This window comes from Halyomorpha halys, unplaced genomic scaffold (genome assembly GCF_000696795.3).
Source record: "Halyomorpha halys isolate HHAL.00 unplaced genomic scaffold, Hhal_1.1 Scaffold338.1, whole genome shotgun sequence".
NCBI lineage: Eukaryota > Metazoa > Arthropoda > Insecta > Hemiptera > Pentatomidae > Halyomorpha > Halyomorpha halys.
In genome coordinates this window covers 576,631-590,952 of record NW_027110850.1, presented here as the reverse complement: position 1 = coordinate 590,952, position 14,322 = coordinate 576,631, and the positions used below count along the sequence as shown (strand labels likewise).

Here is a 14,322-nt window from a genome sequence, read left to right as displayed (position 1 = left end):
GAGCAGAGCTCAAGAGATTCCAGCGCATCCCTCTCGCCGCATCACTGGTAATGAGCCAGTGGAGGCTGAGCAAGTGCGCTAAAGCCGCAAACACTCAACTTGAGTGGAGAATCTGACCATTGCCAGAACTCCAATTGTCTATTTTTTTATTTTAATAAGTCCCTTGGGATAATAATACTAATAAAATAAAATAATTTAATGAATAAATACGTTAAAACACTCAAATAGAGAGGTCAACATATTAACATAAATAAATACTACCAAATTAAAACCAGCAACAAAACTAACTAACCGAAGAGAACATCATTTAAAGTAGGCTAAATTTTTCTAAAATATGAACTCTAATAGAAATATTAGCGTTCAATAGTTATCGAGATACAGATTATAAAAAGCAACATTTCTTAATAAATGCACAAAAATATTAGAAGTTAGTGAATTTATTTATTTTGAGAAATCTATATCTCAAAAATCAATCGACGTACAGATGACGTTAAAGTAATAAAAAATTGAGATTAAATAACTGCCTTTTTTCACCTCTTGGGCTCTTGTACTATATGAAGGTTTATAGTTTTTTAGGTTGTTTTAAAGAAATGGAGTTCCAAATGCAAAAAATATTTTTTTTATAACGGTTTGAAATAATTTCCATTTTTATAACCCCTATCTGTGGTTGGCAGTCATCAATTTTAACTATTAATTATACATAGCTTCCATTAAAGCAATATAAAATTGTGGTAAAATGACTCCCTCTTCTCCGGCCTCTAGGAATAAAAATAAGGGTTATTTATGTGTACTAAGATTACAGTATGTTTGGAACAATGAATCAGGAAAGTATTAAGGACCCGCTATAAATCCTTAATTAGATTAGGAGAAGAGAGTAGATAACTCACTAATCGAATACCCCGAAAATTAGACTGAAAAGGACTTCAATAGAACATTCCCCGAAAAAATAAGGAAAGGACCCATAGATTGCAGGGTTATTGTCCGGCTGGCGGTTAATAAAGGTACGAAAATAGTAGTCAACAACTGTTTATTCTTAACTAACGTTTCGCCTCACTTTGCAGGTCGTCTTCGAGAGGGCTAAATGAAAATAAGATATAAATATTGTAAGAATTGACTTAACATTAAAATAAATATACTGAGAAAATACGAAAATATGTAAAGAAATCTTTTTTTTTTTTAAATATAGAGAATAAAAGAAATAATAATAATAATTTAAGGAAGTATACATATAGGTGAATTGGGAACTAGTTACTAATAAATAAAGCGAGGTGTGATAGAATTCTAAACACAGAGATAGAGTAATAAATAGTAGAAAAATACTCATTAGAAATAGTTGTAAATATGGTAAAGGTGTAGGCGTAAAAGTTAAAAAGATAGGTGAAGTAAATATGGCAAAGGTCAGGTACAGTAACAACTAAAAAAAAATATTAAGAAAATTAATAAAAATAACCAACAAACAGAGGGGAAGAACCGCTGCGTCAAATAAAAACTTAAATAGCAATAAAACTATTTTATATAGCCAACGTTTCGCCCTACGTTTGACTATATAAAAACCCTTGCAATCCACTGTCCCTACTCGACGTCTTGGCCTGAAGCCCCACAACAAAATTTCCTACCTTTACCTCGTAGAGGAAATTGGGTTAGATCTGACTTCATTTCAGATTCTCTCTAGCAGATGGCCTCCACAATACATCCTCAAAGAGGTAAGGAGTTGAATAGGCCGGATGAGTCTTACGGGTGTCAGTCGTAGATACTCTAAGAAGGTAACTTCGCTCTAAAGGGTACTTGGTGCTCGTCGCTGGGCCTTGCAGGAAGGTAACTTTGTTCCATAAGCACGAAGGCGTATGTAAGTCCGGACGGGGTGCCAGCCGCGGGGCCTAGCGAAATAATTAAATATATAGGAAAGAGGAGATGGGCAGAAGGGGGAGATGATAAGCGTGAAATAAGACATATTATATATATATATATATATACTCAAATAGTAAATAATTATACTATTTTATTGAGCCAACGTTTCGCCCCACGTTGCAGGGCTTCGTCAGGGCTGTTTTGACGGCAATCAAAGACAGAGTACCACTCGTCTTCGTCACTCTGTCTTTGACTGCCGTCAAAACGGCCCTGAAGAAGCCCTGCAACGTGGGGCGAAACGCCGCCATTTTTTATTCCCCCTACCTCTACTTGGCAGACTCATGAATTTCGACTAGTAATTATACATAGTTTTCATTATAGTAATCAAAAATTGGGGTGAGATAACTGCCTTTTTTCTCCTCTTGGGCTCTTGTACTATAAGAATGAGGGGGAAATATTAGATAAATATAAAAATTATAAAAACAGATAAAAGAAGTGGGAAAAACGCTAACTTCTGAATATAGAAAATATAGTAAAATAATGAAAAATCATGGAAGGTTGATTAGTCTTGAGATATATCGCTAGGTCAGAGAGATACAGTCTTTATCAATTTCATGATTGACGGAATTCTGTTGTAAATTGATATGAAGTTGTAAATTGATATGAATGAATACTGAAATGAGGCGTTTCTTATTGTACATTAGTGAAAATTGATGTAGGGTCGAACGTAAAAGAATAGCTGGGATTTTAGAGGGTGTTCAGAAAGTTTAGAGGCAAAAGGGTTACAGGGGTTCATAGAAGTTTTGTGCTGGGAAATACGGTTATTAATAGATAAGCTAATAGTCGAGAATGAAGAATTTTTCGCCACAATACTGATTTAAAATTTTGATTTTTTTTTCTTTATATGATAAAAATAATGTAGTAATTAGAATGGTAAATTATGCTGAACTTAGCAATGAAAGATTTTGACTAGGAAATCAGAATTTATCTAAAGAAAAAATATACCTGTTTTTGTAATTAAAAAAAATATTTTTGCTAATGCTAAATATAAAGTAATAATGAATAAAAACAAATAAATGACTCTGATACATTGGGAGGGCGAGAGAGACCCTCTGACCCCCTTCATAAAACATTGGGGGCCAGAGAGTGCGTTGTTCTTCTCTCTCCCTACCAGTGCCCCCGAATTTATGTTCACTTTGTTATAAACTCTCCAGGGACTGATTGCGAAGTAGAGCAAATGCTTAATACAAATTAAAAATTGAGTAAACAAACTGTATCATTCTGTCCAATCTTATATTTATTTAGAAGTTTATTTAAGTTGTGGTGAACTTACATACTTAGCCTTTCACAATCCATAATTATTAAGGTATACATTTCCCAAACTTTGGCAATTTCAAGCATGCACAAACGTTATAAAAGTTGGCCTGAATCTGTTGCTGGTCCGTCTAGTATCGCTTTTTGGGCAGAAATCAAGGGGCGTTTGTGGTGCATCTACATGCTTGTTCTCAGTTTTATTAATACCAACAGAAAAATATTTGGTCTCTTTGTGTTTTAATTAATTTATACCGGGAGTAAAATATAAAAATATTCAAATCACCTTATAATGCCACCAGGCAATCGAATGGAGAAATCGCACAAAATTATAATGAATTTCTTGTATTATATATGTATGAACTAATAATGTTATTACTCTTAATGAAGGGTACGGAAAAAAAATTTAATTAATTAAAGAATTTCCCTAACCTTCGGAATCAATAATTAAATGCAGTTTTATCAATGATAAAATAAATTAAAAACTACTAACAACACTAGAAAATCTAAGAGGACCATAATTTAAAGTAGAGTAAATTTGCTAAAATATGAGCCCTAATAGAGCTATTTATGTTCAATATTTCCCGAGATATATTTTTTTTAAAAAGCAACATTTCATAAAAAATGTACTGAAAAATCAGTAGTTAGTGAATTTATTTGGAGAAATCTATATCTCATATATATCTATTAATATTCAAATTAAAGCTAATTTAATTCACTGTAAAGTAGTTTATTACGTTTATCTTTCTAGGATAAGAAGTTTTCATTTCAGAAACCATTGGACGTACAGATGTCTGCCAGCGCTCAAATTAAAGCTAGTTAAATTTACTACAAAAAAGTTAATTATATTTTTCTTTGTAGGACTAGTAGTTTTTATGATATTTACTAAAATAAATTCACTAAATGATAATTTCTAGTTGTTCGGATATAATTGTTGATTTTAGAAAAAACATATCTCAGGAACCTTACGCCATACATATGTCTGCCAGCACTCATAATAGAGGCAATCAAACTTACTATAAATTAGTTTATGACATATATCTTTGTAGGGGTAGTAGTTTTTATGGTATTCGCATATTAAAATCAATGAATTTTATTAAATATCATAAAAACTACTACTTCTACGATGATAAGTGTTGTAAGCTACTTTTAATAAGTTTAACTAGCTTTAATTTGAGTTCTGGCAGACATCTATACGTCTTTTTAGTCGTTTTAAAGAGCTCTGAATGAAAAATTATTTTTTTTATGTTTTGGAACAGCCACTATTTTCTATTCCCGACGTGGCAGACTCATCAATTTAGACTAGTAATTATACATAGTTTTCATTAAAGTAATAAAAAATTCTGGGGGGGAGGAGGGTCGGGGGGTAATAACTGACTTTTTTCTCTTCTTCAGCTTTTATACTATGAGTTGGTCCTCCCCTCCTGGATCCACCCTTCCAGGATATTTGGAGCCAGTTCCAGACAGTTTAAAGATTATTACACATCCCCTGAGTTTATTTAGGATTAAACGTCACGGAACATTAATTAAATTTTAACAACAAGGAAATAGATGAAAACTATACACAAAAGAATTTTGTTCCTTCTTTTATAGAAAAAATATATGCTGTGTGTTGAGATTATGTTTTTCTCTGAAACTAGGTTTCATTTTAAAACATGAATTTGGTGGTTGAGGTTTTGAGGTATATAACTAGGGGTATATTATATGATATTAGAAAGTGATAGGGCCTATGGTAAAAACTAGGCCTAAATCTACGAGTATTTACAATACATATAGATGGCCACAAAAAATCATTAGTAGTGAATTTATTTAGAGAAATCTATATCTCAAAAACTATTCGACGTACAGATGTTTATTACAACTCAAATTAAAGTTAGTTTAATTTACTATAAAGTAGTTTATGATGTTTATCTAAGTAGAAGTAGTAGTTTTCATGTTATTTGCTAAAATAAATTAATTTATAGTTGTTCGAACAAATTTTCATGTGTCAAATTTAGATTTATATCATAAAATTTACTCTTCCTATGAAGATGAACATCATAAACTACTTTATAGTACATATACATTACTAAATTTAATTTGCATTCTGGCTGACATGTCGAACCATTTTTGAGATATAGATTCTGATTCCTCAGAGCATTTTTATGAAATGTTTATACATCAAAAGGAACTTTCGAACATAAAAGGCTCTATTAGGGCTCATATTTTAACAAATTTACTCTACTTTAAATGATTTTCTCATAGATTTTCAGTATTGGCAGTTTTAAAGGTATAGAGCTCCGACTAAAAAAAATTAATTTTGTTTGTCGTTTTGAAATAGCTACCATTTTTTATTCCCCCTACCTATACTTGGTAGACTCATCTATTTTGACTAATAATTATACATAATTTTCATTAAAGTGATAGAAAATTGGGGTGACATAACTGCCTCTTTTTCACCTTGGTACTTGTACTAAGTGGGCTAGTTTGATGTTTTAGCCAGTTCAGGATTTCAGTATGTCTCCTTCTCCATCAACCCGGGACCTCCAGTAGTTTGTGGAGAGCTGGTGGTTTCTTCTTTTTCCATGCTGTATTCCGGACTACAGATCCGCTACCTTGGACTACATCTGGACAAACGACTAATTTGGAATCCTCACACAAGACTGAAAAGACAGGAAACTGCACATCGATTCCGACAATTACAGCACTTACTAGACAAACTGACTATACTTCCAACATGACTGTAATAAGGCCAATCTGGACATAAGGAGTTGAGCTTTGGGGCTCCACTAAACCTTCAAATTCCTCTCGTATCCAATCCTTATAATCCAAAATCCTTCGTAAAATCCTCAATGCACCTTACTTTATCACAAATAAAATCATCCATAAAAGACCTTAATGTTCCCTATGTAACCGATCTAGCCCGAACCAGATTTCAATCCTTCCATTATAAACTCCCTAACCACCTAAACCCATTACTTTCTAACCTTGCTTCCTCTCTAATTCCTGACAATCCTCCGTGGTGCCTGAAAAGAAGATGGCCTCGAGACCTTTTAATGTACAAATGTTATTAGAGTGCTACCAATGGTTTGGCCACATACCTCTATGACACCATTATGATTTTACATCAGATTTACTAGATGTATTTTTATGTAATTGGTCTCTATAGCTTTTATCGGTCTCCTTATATATATAAAATTGTATTTATTGATTTATTAAAAACTGACATCAATATGATTATTGTATTATATTTATGATTAATAATGAGAACAGCTCATATGTGGTAACTGAGGATGTATTTATTTAAGGTACTTGTTTTAAATTAAAAGGAATTGCGGTATATTAATTTAATTGTTGTATGCATAATGTGAATAGTGTAAATTTGTATCGTAGCTAACCTCATGATGGGCCGATAGCACCGAAACGTTGTTAATGATTCTTTAAAATAATTTTTTTTAAAATAAATGAACAGTATTTTCACTACATCTAATTATATTAATGAAAACTTATTCAGAACCTATAATATAAAAAAATATATTAAGATAAAAAAACTTCATTCTGGCTAGACTAGAAAAGTTAATTACCCATCAATAAAGACTAGACAAACGGTCTAAACTTCCAGTTCATTACAAAAGACTGATATACACAACTATAATAAGGCCTACTGGACATAGGGAGTTGAGTTTTGGGGCTCCTCTAAACCTTCGAATTCCTCTCGTATCCAATCCTTACAATCCAAAATCCTCAATGCTCCTTACATTGTCACATATAAAATGACAAATAAAGATCTTAATGTTCTAGCCAAAACCAGATTTCATTCCTTCCATTATAAACTTCCTAACTACCCAAAACCACTAGTTTCTAACCCAACTTCATCTTCAATCCTCCGAGGCATCTGAAAATAAGATCTTCTGTTCCGTCTAAACAGTATATAGCTCTTTGCGGTTGTTACACCAGCGCACTATGTGGACAGAGGCAGTCATTCTTTCTTCACTCCTATACTGTAGAGAAAACCATGAGTGAGTAAAGACAGTTCCGAAGAGCCTCCTGGGTAGCCGAGGAGAGTGTAGATAGAGAGGCATGGAGGACAAGAAAAATAAAGCATGAATGCATGAGTTAGTTACCTTTCTTCTATATATGATTCGCACCATCCTCATTAGTCTGCAGTGTTCAATGCCCCTTGATTAAAATTCTCTAACCTCAAACATAAATGTTCTTTAGTCGGCCACCCTTCTTACCTGTAGTAACAATATATTTAGAATATATAATAAATTCACTATCTGCCACCTTATGGCTTATTTCATACAATCAATAAACAATATCCAACTATCCATTCAAAAGTGAAGTAACCTTAGGTATTTTTTAGTAACCTTAGGTTCAAGGCGCACTTCATACTTCTGCTAGTGTAAAAATGTTATTAGAGTGCTACCAAAGGGGAGTTTACAAGTCGGTATCACTCCATTATAAACTACATAAAATTAAGTGAATGTATTATTATACACAGTTGTATTGGGGTGAAATGACGGTTTTTTTCCCATATTTGTGGGCTCCTTGACTCTATTGCTAAGGTGACGCCTCAGCTCCCTCGCCTCCAACAGCCTCGTGTGATTGCAATGAACTACTCGATATTAATCGGGAAGGCACTGCCCTGGCCACGAAGCGGCAGTGCGCCCCCCAGCCCCGACGCGGGCGGCCGACATCGATCCCGAAGTGAGCCGACCTGCTGCCCCCCCGCGCAGTGTGGCGGTGCCGTCGAGGGGGCCATGTGCTCAGCTGGCCCCAGGTACCGGCACCTCAAGTACCTCCTGCCTCGCATTCTCTGCTGCTTCCTCTACTCCTGTGCCTCGTCCTACGGTCAGTACCTCGCTGTATATATATAATATGTTAATATAGGATAGCAAGTACCTCACTGCAGAACTCTAGTATCAGTACTCAGGTAGTGTAAACTGCCACTACAGAACACTACTTTAGTGATCGTCATGATTCAATTAATTCAAAGTGAACTATCTTAAAAAAATCTATATTCTAAATATATGAAAATATATTTTAATAATGCGACTGTAGTCAAGAGGATTATATAAGAAAATCCGATACGTAACCCAAATATGGAATATATATATAGAAGAAAATTTTTTTTTTTTTGTTTCATATTTATTTTTGGTGTGTTTTTTTGAGTTATGTCAGTTATAGAAAAGAAAAAAAGTGACAATATACTAAATATTTTGCTGGAGATTAAAAACTTGATAATTTAAAATTTTGTTTCAATTAAATTAAAAAAAAAAAGAAGTAACAAATTTAGTCCAAATATTAATAAAAAACTTTTTAGCTCGTATAATTTTAACGGTAAAATATGATTTTAAAAATAAATCTTTTATATAATATTAATTTATTAGCTGTCCCGGCAATATTTGAGAATGTACATAGATTTAATAAAGAAAACTAATAATTATTGTATTTAGTTAAAATTAAACATTTACGTATACTTTATTATTATTATTTAGTAACATAAATTAAATCAATATATGCTATAAGGAACGAAAATGAAATTTCAAATGTTAGACCGACAGATTTTTCAAAGTGTAGTAAAATACTACGTTACTGTAATATTAATACTAAGGAATAATTATAAATTAATATTAAAAATTATAATATTAATACTAAGTAATAATAATTATTAATAACAATAATACTTATAATAACAATACGAAGTAAAATACTAATCTCTATATAATCGTTGATATTGGTCCGATACAGGTGCTTTTTTTCTTATTCTTTTAGACAATTTGATTACCTCTGATATTTTCATGTATATAATGCACCCTTGGCAAACACCACTCATCTAAGGCTCTATAAACTGCAGTAAATAGCACAAACCGAGTATAATTAAATACATTAGAACCGGAGATATAAAATAAAACGTTTGGAATTATTTTATTTATTTGAAACCCAAATTTCGCCCTTATAAGAGGAGTTATGAACAATAGTCGCTGGAAGAAAAAATATTTGAAGGTTTATTTTTCTTCCAGTGACTATTCTTAGACACATTATTTTTTTATAATTTTTCGTAAATATAATGTAACTTAATAGAATCAGCTTAATTAAACAAATTAGAACCGGAGATATAAAATAAAACGATTGAAAATATTTTCTTTATTTCAAACCCATATTTCGCCCTTATAAGAGGAGTTATCAACAATAGTCACTGGAAGAAAAATAAACCTCCAAAAAAAATCAAATTCAAAAGGTTCCAATTTTTAATTTCCTTGAAAAAAGTATTTGTCCGTTTAAGAAGAAGCTAAAAATGAATATGAAATGTTCTTTTCTAAAAAAAAAATAATTATTGACCTTCTGTATCACGAGCCAAATTATTTTTTTTAATAATTTTTCGTAAATATAATGTAACTTAATACAGTAAGCTAAACTAAACAAATTAGATACGGAGATATAAAATAAACGATTGAAAATATTTTCTTTATCTGGACCCATATTTCGCCCTTATAAGAGGATTTATGAACGATAGTCAATGGAAGAAAATAAAACCTCCAAATAAATCAAATTCAAAATTTTACAATTTTTTATTTTCTTCAAAAAAAGTATTTATCCCTTTAAGAAGACATTAAAAACGAATATGAAATGATCTTTTCTAAAAAAAAAACAAAACAATTATTGACTTATCGTATCCCAAGCCACATTATTTTTTTTTAATAATTTTTCGTAAATATAATGTAACTTAATACAATAAGCTTAATTAAACAAATTAGAACAGGAGATATAAAATATTTGCTTTATTTGAAACCCAAATTTCGTCCTTATACGAGGAATTATGAACAATAGTCACCAGAAGCAAAAAAAATACCTCCACATATATCAAATTCAAAAGTTTACAATTTTTAATTTCCTTGAAAAATTTCGTTGTTCTAGTCCCCCCCCCCAATGCCACATTATATTTTTCTATATTTTTTTGAAAATATAATATAGCTTAATAGAGTCAGTAATACTTTTTTCTTATTCTTTGAAAAGATAGGAATCGTTTGGTGTACAATAACTAAGAAAAAAACTACACTTTCTGTGCTACCAACTACAAAACGCTTAATTTTCTTCATAAATTTTTTTTTCCAGCTGAGAATTTTTGTATGGTATTTAATGATTTCAGTATCCTATATATACCTTCTTATCGCGACAGGGAATATTTTGAAAAAAAAAAAAAAGTACTTAAATCGGTCCAGTAATTCAAAAGTTTATAAAAGTTGATAGAAAATAGAAAAAAAAATTAATTTGTTGCAAATACTTGGACAAGTTATTTACATGAAAATATATCTTAATAATGCGACTGGAGTCAAGAGAGTTATGTTTAAAAATGGTACGATACGTAAATCAAAATGTATAATATATATATATCGAAGAAAACGTTTAAGAATATATTTATTATAATATAGTATTAAAAATTTTTATTTTTTGGATCTTGAGGATTAATAAAACTCTGTTGTGTTTTATCAGTTAATGAAATTGTGGCTACGTTTCGCAACCTAATTGTTTGTATAGGCCTACCCTACAATGAAAAAAACACTTATTTAGAACAATGAATTTTTTAAACTAATTATTAGAAAACTAAAATGTACAGAATATAATTTAAGATAACTATAATAAATACAAATATTACTTACAATTTTCCATTATTGTAATATATTATACTTATTTCATCTCTGTCATCTTATTTAAATCTATTTTCAAATATTTAACTTCTGGAAGTATTTGTTACAGATTTCAAAAAACTGTTGTTTTTTTCCCGCCGCTTTTTTCTTACTGTAAACATTGTTTTATTATAGATAAAATATTACACGGCAAAAACTTTTGTATGTAATAGAGAGGTATACATTACACATATCTGTTACGTTTCGGTCATTTTCGAACTTATTCCTTTTCACCCCAGTCATAATATTAATATCTATTTTCATATATTCAACTCTTGGACGTATTTTTTATAGAAAACTTTTTTTTTCTTACTGTAAAATTTGCTTTATATGCTTTATCTGTATAGATGAAAGTGATAATCTACACATTTTGTTAGTGATTAAAAACTTAACAATTAAAATTTTGCTTTCAATTTAATATAAAAAGCAAAATTAATAATTTTATTCTAATTTTGAATAAAAAAACCTCTTAGCTCTTTTAATTTTAATAGCAATACATGTTTTATTAAATACATTTTTCATATAAATAATTTCTCTAAGTAATTATCTATTATTTGAACGTGAGATACAGAAGAATTGGCCTGTCGCCAAAATCTCACTATTACTCATTTTAACACGTTCTGATGTTAAATGCTTTACACTTTAGACTAATTACGAAAACAAAAAATTCACTTTTTCTATCAATTGAATTTTTACATAAAGTATTGTAAATTATAGCCCTTAATCCTCATCTTAGTGCCTATTGTCTCTTATATGAAAACTTTTATAGTTTAGATTCGATGTAGTCGTAAACAAAAATGAGATACTAAGTTTGAAACGTTATTAGTATTAAAGAGTAAAGGATGTACTTAATAACGAAGAACAAATGTGTATGTTAATATGGATATAATATAATACTGGCTAGGACAAGAGTGAAAAAAAAATTCTAAAACATGGTAATACTATCCAATACATTCAGATCAGGATAAATTATGCAATAGTTTGAATTAATTCGTAATTTATATTAAATTCCTGAGTACGTTGGTTGGCCTAGAACCGCTTGCTGAAAGTAATAATTTACTGCCTAATTATATTGAAATTATATAACTAAAGGGCCAGTTGCACCATCTCCGGTAAAACTAAGATTAGTTTAACTTAAATTTGACCAAAAGTTTAGTAAAACTCCGGTAACTTAGCGACCTGTTTCTGGTCTACAGCTTTTTAACGAGGTTACCTAAAACTGTGATAACTGCCAAAATCTACAATTTCTATCGCTAATGTTGAAAATTGTGGGTCAAATTATATTGAAAATCGATTCATCAGCCACTTTTGACAGTCGAATTCGCTGTAAAAAATGATTTAGTCGAGGATGGATTTTTTTTTTTTATCATTATTAGCTGAGCAACTAATTCTTTAAAGTCTTCGCCTTCTTTCAAATAGTCTATCTCGACCAAATAAGTTTTGTTGGATTTGGAAAGATATGGATATGGTACAATATACATTCTTGAAGAAAACTGTAGGGGGAGGGGATGGTCAGCAAAAATAACATAAATAAACAAAAAATATTTATTTTGTATTATTCAAATCAATATTTTGTATAATTCTAAATTTGTTAGTATACTATTTCTTTTCAATTTTATATTTCTCTTACTGCTGATTGTTATCTCTTTTTGTCCTATAGCCCTGTGAAGACCTGAAACTCAGATCGAAACGTCGGCATAAATAAATAATTTTTTTTAAAAAATAAATAATTTATTTTAGTCTCAACACATTTTATTTTTCTTACAAGTTCGACGTTTCGGCCAATCTGGCCATCCTTAGGGACAATCTTAATACAATTTTGGAACTAAAAGATTTAATAACTCAACTTGATGCAGGCTATTCTGCCCAGGTCAAAACAACAATTTCTAATTAGTCAATTTTCTCATTAAAAACATAAATTAAAATTCATTTATCACAGTCAGTATTTATTAAAACTGTATCACTATATACGAAACAGTGATAAATGAATTTTAATTTATGCTTTTAATGTGAAAATTGACTAATTAGATATTTTGTTTTGACCTGGGCAGTTGAGTTTTTAAATCATTAAGTTCCAAAATTGTATTAAGATGTCCTTGAGAATGGCCTGATTGGCCGAAACGTCGGACTTGTTAGAAAAATGAAATGTGTTGAGACTAAAATGGATAACAATTAAATTATTTATTTAAACAACATTAACAAGGCTGACCGCCTCCCCCTCTCTCTGACCATCTATTAGTAATATACGGTTAACTAGCTACACCTTCCCTAGATAACAGATGCAACTGAAACTATGGAAGGTTCTTTGTATGGTTACCTACTTAAAAGTAGATTTCCTCTGAATCTCAGTTTCATCGGTTATCATTTCTATGATCCTAGCTTTACAAAAGGTTGTTTGTTTTTTTCAAAATAATTTATTTTTTTGTGCAACTTGCCCACAGAAATGAAAAGTGTTAAAAACTCCTTAAAATGAAATGTGTTTTATCATGTTGCTGATTGTGGTTTCTTACACTCAAATACCTATAAGCTAATTCACCGTATTTGGTTCTCTATAAGTAATATATGAACGGGACTTCAGAGTCAGGGGGCCTCAAAACGTTTATTTTCGTAGAAACTTGGATTCGAAATTTTTCGTCGTCAAAATTTCATATAGCTAAGAGAAAATAAGGAACACAAAACAGTGAGCCAAAAAGGGAAGATAATTTAAACTGATAAAATTCGGTTAAAACGAGTATATATATTTACACTTGGTAATAACTTTTCCCAATCGTAATAAAATTACTTTACAACAACTTTAATATGTGTGTTTATTAATAATACTATAATATTTCTCTATATTTATTTTTTATTATTTTTTAAGTCCGTATTATTTAGGTTTTAGTAAATCAATAATAAACAATGCGTAGTTTATTTCTTTACTTTAACCTATCAAAATGTTTTTTAACGTGTAAGGTATTATCTGAGGAAAACACGAAGTTAATAATGGCATATCAACATGATGAGGAACTACCTACCCATAGCGCTATCTCGAGGAGTAAATACATAACATTTTAAAAAAATGAGTAGGGTAAAGTGTAATCAGAAAATCGATATTTACACTTCAGATTGTAGCAGAAAATGAATTAAAAGATATAGCTCTTTGGATTTTTTACAACAGCACTACCTAACGGACCATTTAGTAATTAAAGTATATTGTTTTTTATTATTGAATATCAATAAAAAAGTATAAGGCAAAAATATTCCGAACCTAATTAAAACGATGTATTTTTTTAAAATTTCATTATTTTAAAATTTTCTTCTATTTAGTAGGCTATTTTATAACAGTTTTATTTTCATCCTTGTCAACATATACAAATTCATTTCCAAACATAAAACTCCTGAAAGAACTCGTGATAATTCATTCAAATTCTAGAAACTTTAAAGAATTTATTTTGTCAAATATCCTGAAAACTACAACTCCTACTTTTTTATAAACGTATATATAACTATATAA

General features: G+C 30.4%; 1 protein-coding gene across 1 annotated transcript in view; it reads left to right on the top strand.

Annotated features, from left to right (window-relative positions):
* The first annotated feature begins 7,812 nt into the window (after window positions 1-7,812).
* LOC106681425 (uncharacterized) overlaps window positions 7,813-14,322 on the top strand; it is a 114,337-nt gene continuing 107,827 nt past the window's right edge. The window contains exon 1 of the transcript XR_010843838.1: window positions 7,813-7,992. The gene's annotated coding sequence lies outside the window, so the exon portion shown is untranslated. The remainder of the gene's footprint in view (window positions 7,993-14,322) is intronic.